At 35.0% G+C, this 6,525-nt stretch overlaps 1 pseudogene; it reads left to right on the top strand.

Moving 5' to 3' along the window:
* Positions 1-312: 312 nt before the first annotated feature.
* Positions 313-1,378, top strand: LOC143648011 (cytoplasmic dynein 2 light intermediate chain 1 pseudogene; annotated as a pseudogene).
* Positions 1,379-6,525: the final 5,147 nt, after the last annotated feature.

The following is a 6,525-nucleotide window of genomic DNA, read 5'->3' as shown; positions in this document are numbered from 1 at the left end:
CCTTCCTTGGGATGGTATGGAACCAACCTTCATTCCCTGGCCCTGTTCTGGAGGGAGCTGCATAACTCAATACACATTCTGGGGTGCCAGAATCTCTGTACTAACCTATAAGGAGCAGCCTGAAAGCCTGCACAGGAAAATTCATCTCTGGTTCATCTTCCCAGAGCTTGCCCTTCAGGAGAAGCAACTTGCAGACAGAAAAAGCAATGTAAGAAACAATTGAGTCAAAGAAGCCTGGAGCAAAAGATTATCTGCTTTAAGAATTATAGTGGAGAGGGTGGGCCTTTCACCACACCTGCGGCCCTGGGGTGATCGAATCACTATGCTCAGTGATACTGTCTGGGAAATTGCAAAAGCTGAAGTGGAAAAAAGGGGAAGTAATGGAACTGAAGGTGATGGAGTTGAAATTGGAGAAAAATCTGTTTTCTTCATGGGCAGTAAAAATGGGGGAAAGACTACTATTATTCTAAGCTGTCTTGACAGGGATGAGCCACCAAAACCAACCTTAGCTATGGAATATACATATGGAAGAAGAGCAAAAGGGCATAACACACCAAAAGATATTGCTCACTTTTGGAAACTGGGTGGAGGAACCTCCTTATTGGACTTAATCAGCATACCAATCACCAGTGACACTTCATGGACGTTTTCTATTGTTCTTGTTCTGGATCTTTCAAAATCTAATGACCTTTGGCCCGCCATGGAAAATCTGTTGCAAGTCACAAAAAGTCATGTAGATAAAGTAATAATGAAACTGGCAAAGACAAACTCTAAAGCAGCTTCTGAACTGAGACAGAAGATGTGGAGTAATATGCAGAAGGACCATCCAGATTGTGAATTAATTGACCAATTTCCAATATCTCTCATCATAATTGGAAGTAAATACGATGTTTTTCAGGATTTTGACTCTGAGAAGAGAAAGACAATATGCAAGACACTTCAATTTGTTGCACATTACTATGGAGCATCATTAATGTTTACCAGTAAATCAGAAGCTCTGTTACTAAAAATACGTGGAATTATCAACCAATTGGCATTTGGCATTGACAAAAGCAAATTAACATGTGTGGATCAGAATAAACCACTGTTTATCACAGCAGGATTGGATTCTTTAAGTCAAATAGGCTCGTCTCCAGTTCCTGATAATGACTTTGGAAAATTTCATGCTCATTCACCAATGGAGCTGTGGAAGAAAGTGTATGAAAAGCTCTTTCCACCAAAGAGTATCAACACATTAAAAGATGCCAGGGACCCTGTACGAGACCCTCAATATGCTGAAAGTGAAGTTGATGAAATGAGAATTCAAAAGGATCAGGAACTTGAACAGTACAAAACAAATTCTTCCAAGTCCTGGAAACAGATTGAGTTTGATTCTTGAACTTAATTCAACATTGTGTATTTATTTCTTCTTCTCCATATATACAAGTAAGAATGTTTTTTCAAATAAAAAAAAAAAGAATTATAGTAGAGCCCTGGAAGGAGGAGAAAGTTAATTTCATAAGGAATATAAGGAATATTTAGATTTCTGTAAGTGGGGAATTCCTAAGGTCAAACCCCTTTAGAAAACACTGAGAGGACATTGCACTTCATTTTAGCCTTTGGCTGATCCTCTTGATAGAATTATGATTCTGAAGGGGCATCTCAGCCAACATAGAGAAAATTTGCAGAGGGTAGAAGGTGTTTGTTGTTGACTTGTTGGTTTGTTAGCTCCTGGCTTTCACGTAAATCTCCATCATATATTAGCTTGGCAGAGACTTGAGAAACTGACAGCTCAGACATTAAATTCTAGAGTTAACATTTTAAAATGTTAAAATGTGCAGTGTGAAACAAAATATTGCAAGACAAACAAAGAGACTGTAAAGGATGTCTCCTCCAGAGAAACATGACACAAACAAGAAAACACCAAAAAAAATCAGACTTTGTATATATCAGACAAAGACTAAAGAATATGATCCTCAAAATGGTCAAGGAGACAAAAGTATATGCAGAGAGAAAATGAGAGGATGTCCAGAAAATGTTGAATGAACAATATGACGATTTCAATATAGAGAGAGAACATTTTAAAAGGACCTAAACAGAAATATTGTGGTCTACAATGTAAGTAGTTGGAAAATGAAAGGATGGAAAAATATACCATGCAAATAGTAAAGCAAAGAGAACTGCGGTAGCTATATTGTTACAAGGGACAAAGGATGTATGTACTGATAAAAAGAGCAATTCCACAAGAAATATTTTGAATATATTTGTACCTAATGGCAGAGCCTCAATATGTATGAAGCAAATGCTGACAAATTTGAAGGGAGAAACAGACAGTTCTACATTTATAGTAGGGGACTTCAATACACTACTTTCAATAATAATAACAACATCCAGAAAGAAGATCAATAAAGAAAGAAAAGACTTGAATGACACTATAAACTTACTAGATCTAAAAACATATACGAACATTTCACTCAACAGAAACAGATTACACATTCTTTTCTAGTGCATACGAGTCATTCTCTAGGTTGGAAAGTGTGTTATTTCAGAAAACATGTCTCGATGCACTGAAAATATTGAAATAATACAATGTATCCTCTCTGAAAACAATGGAATGAAGCTGGGTAACAATAATAGAGGCAGAAGCGGAAAATTCACAAATATGTGGAAAGTAAGCAACAGACTTTTAAATAGCCAGAGGGCCAAAGGAGAAATCAAAAGGGAACTTAGGAAATATCTTGAGTTAAATGAAAATGAAAACACAAGATACCATAATTGATGGGAAGCAGCAAAGGCCGTGCTGAAGTGAAAATTATACTTCTAAATGCTTACATCAAAAAAGAGAAAGATCTAAAATTAGAAACCAAACTGACAACATGAGCATATAGAAAAAATAACAGCTAATTAAATCCAAGAGAGCAGAAGGAAGGAAATGAAAATTTTTAAATAGCAAATAAAATAAAAGTGAGAATAAATAAACAAATCCAAAATTTGATTCTTTAAAAGGATTGATGAAATGTATAAAATTTTGGCTAAACTAACAGAAAATAAAGGAGAATAAAGAAAAATAATTAAAATCAGCAATAGGGACATTACTACTGACCATACAGAAATAAAGATCACAAAAAGAAACTAAGAACAACTTTTTGTGAACAAATTTTATAACTTAGGTGAAATGAGCAAATTCTTAGAAACACACCAAATACCTAATCTACCTCCAGAAGAAATGTGAGATCTCAACAAATCAATAACAAGAAAAGATGGTGAATTAGTAATCAAACCCTCCCAACAAAGAATAGCCCAGGGCCAGATTGCTTTGCTGGTAAATTTAAATGGAAAATTCAGTGGTGAATTTGCCAAACATTCCCAAAGAAATGGACATCTTTCCTGCAAAACTCTTCCCAAAATGTTAAGAAGAGAGAAAACTTCCTAACATATTGTATAGGGCCAACATCAGGTAAAACTAAAGTCAGGTAAGGTGTTCTAATTTGCTAGCTGCCAGAATTCATACTAGAAATGGAATGGCTTTTAAAAGGGGGAATTTAATGAGTTGCTAGTTTACAGTTCTAAGGCTGAGAAAATGTCCCAGTTAAAGCAAGTCTATAGAAATGTCCAATCTAAGGCATCCATCCAGGGAAAGACACCTTTGTTCAAGAAGGCCGATGAAGTTCAGGGTTTCTCTCTCAAATGAGAAGGCACATGGCAAACACAGCATCATCTTCTAGCTTTCTCTCCTGGTTTCTGGTTTCATGAAGCTCCCCAGGAGGCATTTTCATTCTTCATCTCCAAAGGTCACTGGCTTGTGGACTCTCTGCTCTCATGGCTATGTCATTCTTCTCTCCTCTCTCTGACTCTCCGTTCTCCAAAATGCTTCCTCTTTTATAGGACTCCAATAAACCAATCAAGACCCACTCAAATGGGTGGAGACATGTCATCATCTAATCCAATTTAACAAACACTTGACTAAATTGCATCATCCAAGGAGATGATCTGATTACAGTTTCATACATACAGTATTGAATAGAGATTATTCTACCTTTATGAAATGGGATTTTGATTAAAACATGGCTTTTCTAGGTGGCATACATCCTTTCAAACCAGCACATAAGGTTATGCAAGAAAATAAAATTACTGACCAATGTCTTTTGGGAATGTAGAGGCAAAAGTCCTCAATCAAACGGTAGCAAACTATATCCAACAGAGACATTAAAATTAATTGATATTTCTTGGAATGTTAAAATTGAGTCTCACATAACTATATATATATCTGAAATTATTGATAATATACTATTTAAAGAAAAATACGTAATTTGAAGTATCATGGATAAAATGTGATGTTTCATCTGTCTCAGTCTTCATATTTAATAAAGACTAATACGTATATTTCAGAGGGTACATGTAAGTACAATTTATAAAAATTAAGCTATGTTTTTATTTAGAATTCATGAGTTGAAGGACAAATGTGATTTCCTGGAATATAAACTCATTTTCTATGCAGACACACAAATAGATACACATATTATCTCTTGGATATAATTTTTGTTCCCTCTTTTGTTTTTTTTATGTTGTCCTTGGCAAATGATATTCTTTCTAATTATTTGTCAAAGCATAAAATTTCTTTAAAATCTGGTATCAACTTTAAAGATATAATGTGTTGTAGTATTTTCTTTCAAAATGCAGTAAAATAGAAATAGCCAACATTTGACATTTTGGTATTTCTCATTCCATTGAAAGGCTATGGGCTATGTCTGGCAAGGCTGATATTGCTCTTTCTATCTTCTTTAGACTTTTAGGATATAATCGAAATGAGGCTTATTTTTTCAATTTCAAGAGCACTCACTGATAGGTTCACTCTCAATTTAATTAGGACAAACTATTTTATCTCGGGCAGTGCAACAGTGGTGGCCCAGTGGCAGAATTCCCTCCTGTCATGATGGCGACCTGGGGCTTGCCCATGCCGAAAAAAGAAAAAAAAAAATGTCTTTTAAATGTGGGCATATTACACTTACCATAGTATGTAATTCAAAATTTTATAACTTAATTCGATATTTACCATCTAAAGATCTAAAGATTTACTAGTCCTTTCACTTGATTGCATTAGGAAAGCTATGACAACACTAAGCCAGAGTATTTCATTACTTTATTACTAAAATGAGATTTCAAATACTAGTTTATAGGATTTTTTAAGTTAAAAATATTTTGGAGACTTTAATTACTGATTAGAATATTTGAAAAATATGCAATTGGCTCTAGCCTGCCAAACTTTTGAATCAATGAATTCTCAGTAAGTTTGAATGAAAAGAAAGGGAAACATTTAGAATTAAGCATTTGTGATTTGAATCTTACATAGTACTGAGAGCTTCTTCAAACAGAAATATATTCTCCTGGTACTTTCTCTCAGTCAGGATCGGTAAGGTGAGAGGTGATGGTGAGAAAGCAGCACAGCAAGAGCATTTGACAACTGCTGTAGCATAGAAATGATCAGGAACACAGCAGCTGCTGCTCTGCCCCATATAGAACATCTTTATTTTTATCTCTGGTCATCTGCGCATATAATTACCATTTATTACAGTGTATCCCCTAAGCAGGGTCTACCTACCAGCTGCATCAGAAATCAGAATCTCTGGATATGAGGTTAGTAATTTTCACTCTATATTCCTCCATGATAAGCTAATGCTACTTAAAATTTATGCGTCTCTATTCTACCCTTTGCTGTTTGTGAGAATTTATTTTAAAAATTGGTCATTTTTACCTTTCTTGTACTACATTCCTATCCTTCAGAAATCGCAATATTTTCTCACAGGAATTCTATCTTCTTTCTACTAAAGTACAATTTTCCCATGGCAGGAAACTAAGAACCATGTAAAATAGGAACTGCCTTAAACGGAATATGTGTGTAAAGACAAAGTACAATGCCATCTAATTTTTTCAACTGACAAAGGATAAATGCACAGCAGTAAAATTAAAGTGATAAAAAGTAGCAGCAATCTTTATGTTTTTCTCGATTAACTTAGATTATCTAGAAACAACTTGGTTCTGTTGCTGGTAGCAAGTTTGTGTACCAGTTACAACACAATCTAAATCTGATTCTCAGGGGGAATTGAGGAAAAGCATTCACCTTGACTTTGATCTGTTTTTCATCAGATTCAGCTGCAGGAAATGTCAGACCTAAAATTGTTTCAGGTTTGCCATAATGCTTCAGGGAAGGACCTTTTTTCTTCTCCACTGTATAATTCACTTTGTAATACCAGGAAATGTAAGTTTCAGGAGACTAAACTGTTTGAGGGAAGAAAAAAAGCAATATATTCTTTTGGCCTGTTACTCTTTCACTCTCTCTTTTTGGCTTTAATGTTCTGTGTATTTATTTCTATAAAAGCAACTCCATCATCAAATCTTAAGTAATAGTTAACCTGGTAAAGGCATTCAAATAAGGACCCAAATCCCATCTCAGATTAAATCTCAGGGAATATTAATGCCATCTTTTAAGTTTCTCCTGGTATGGTTCATGCCATCTCTTTGAGTGTAGCAGCTGGGCTTTTCTGTAAG

Source organism: Tamandua tetradactyla, chromosome 10 (assembly GCF_023851605.1).
Source record: "Tamandua tetradactyla isolate mTamTet1 chromosome 10, mTamTet1.pri, whole genome shotgun sequence".
Taxonomy (NCBI): Eukaryota; Metazoa; Chordata; class Mammalia; order Pilosa; family Myrmecophagidae; genus Tamandua; species Tamandua tetradactyla.
This window is presented reverse-complemented; position numbering and strand designations above follow the sequence as displayed.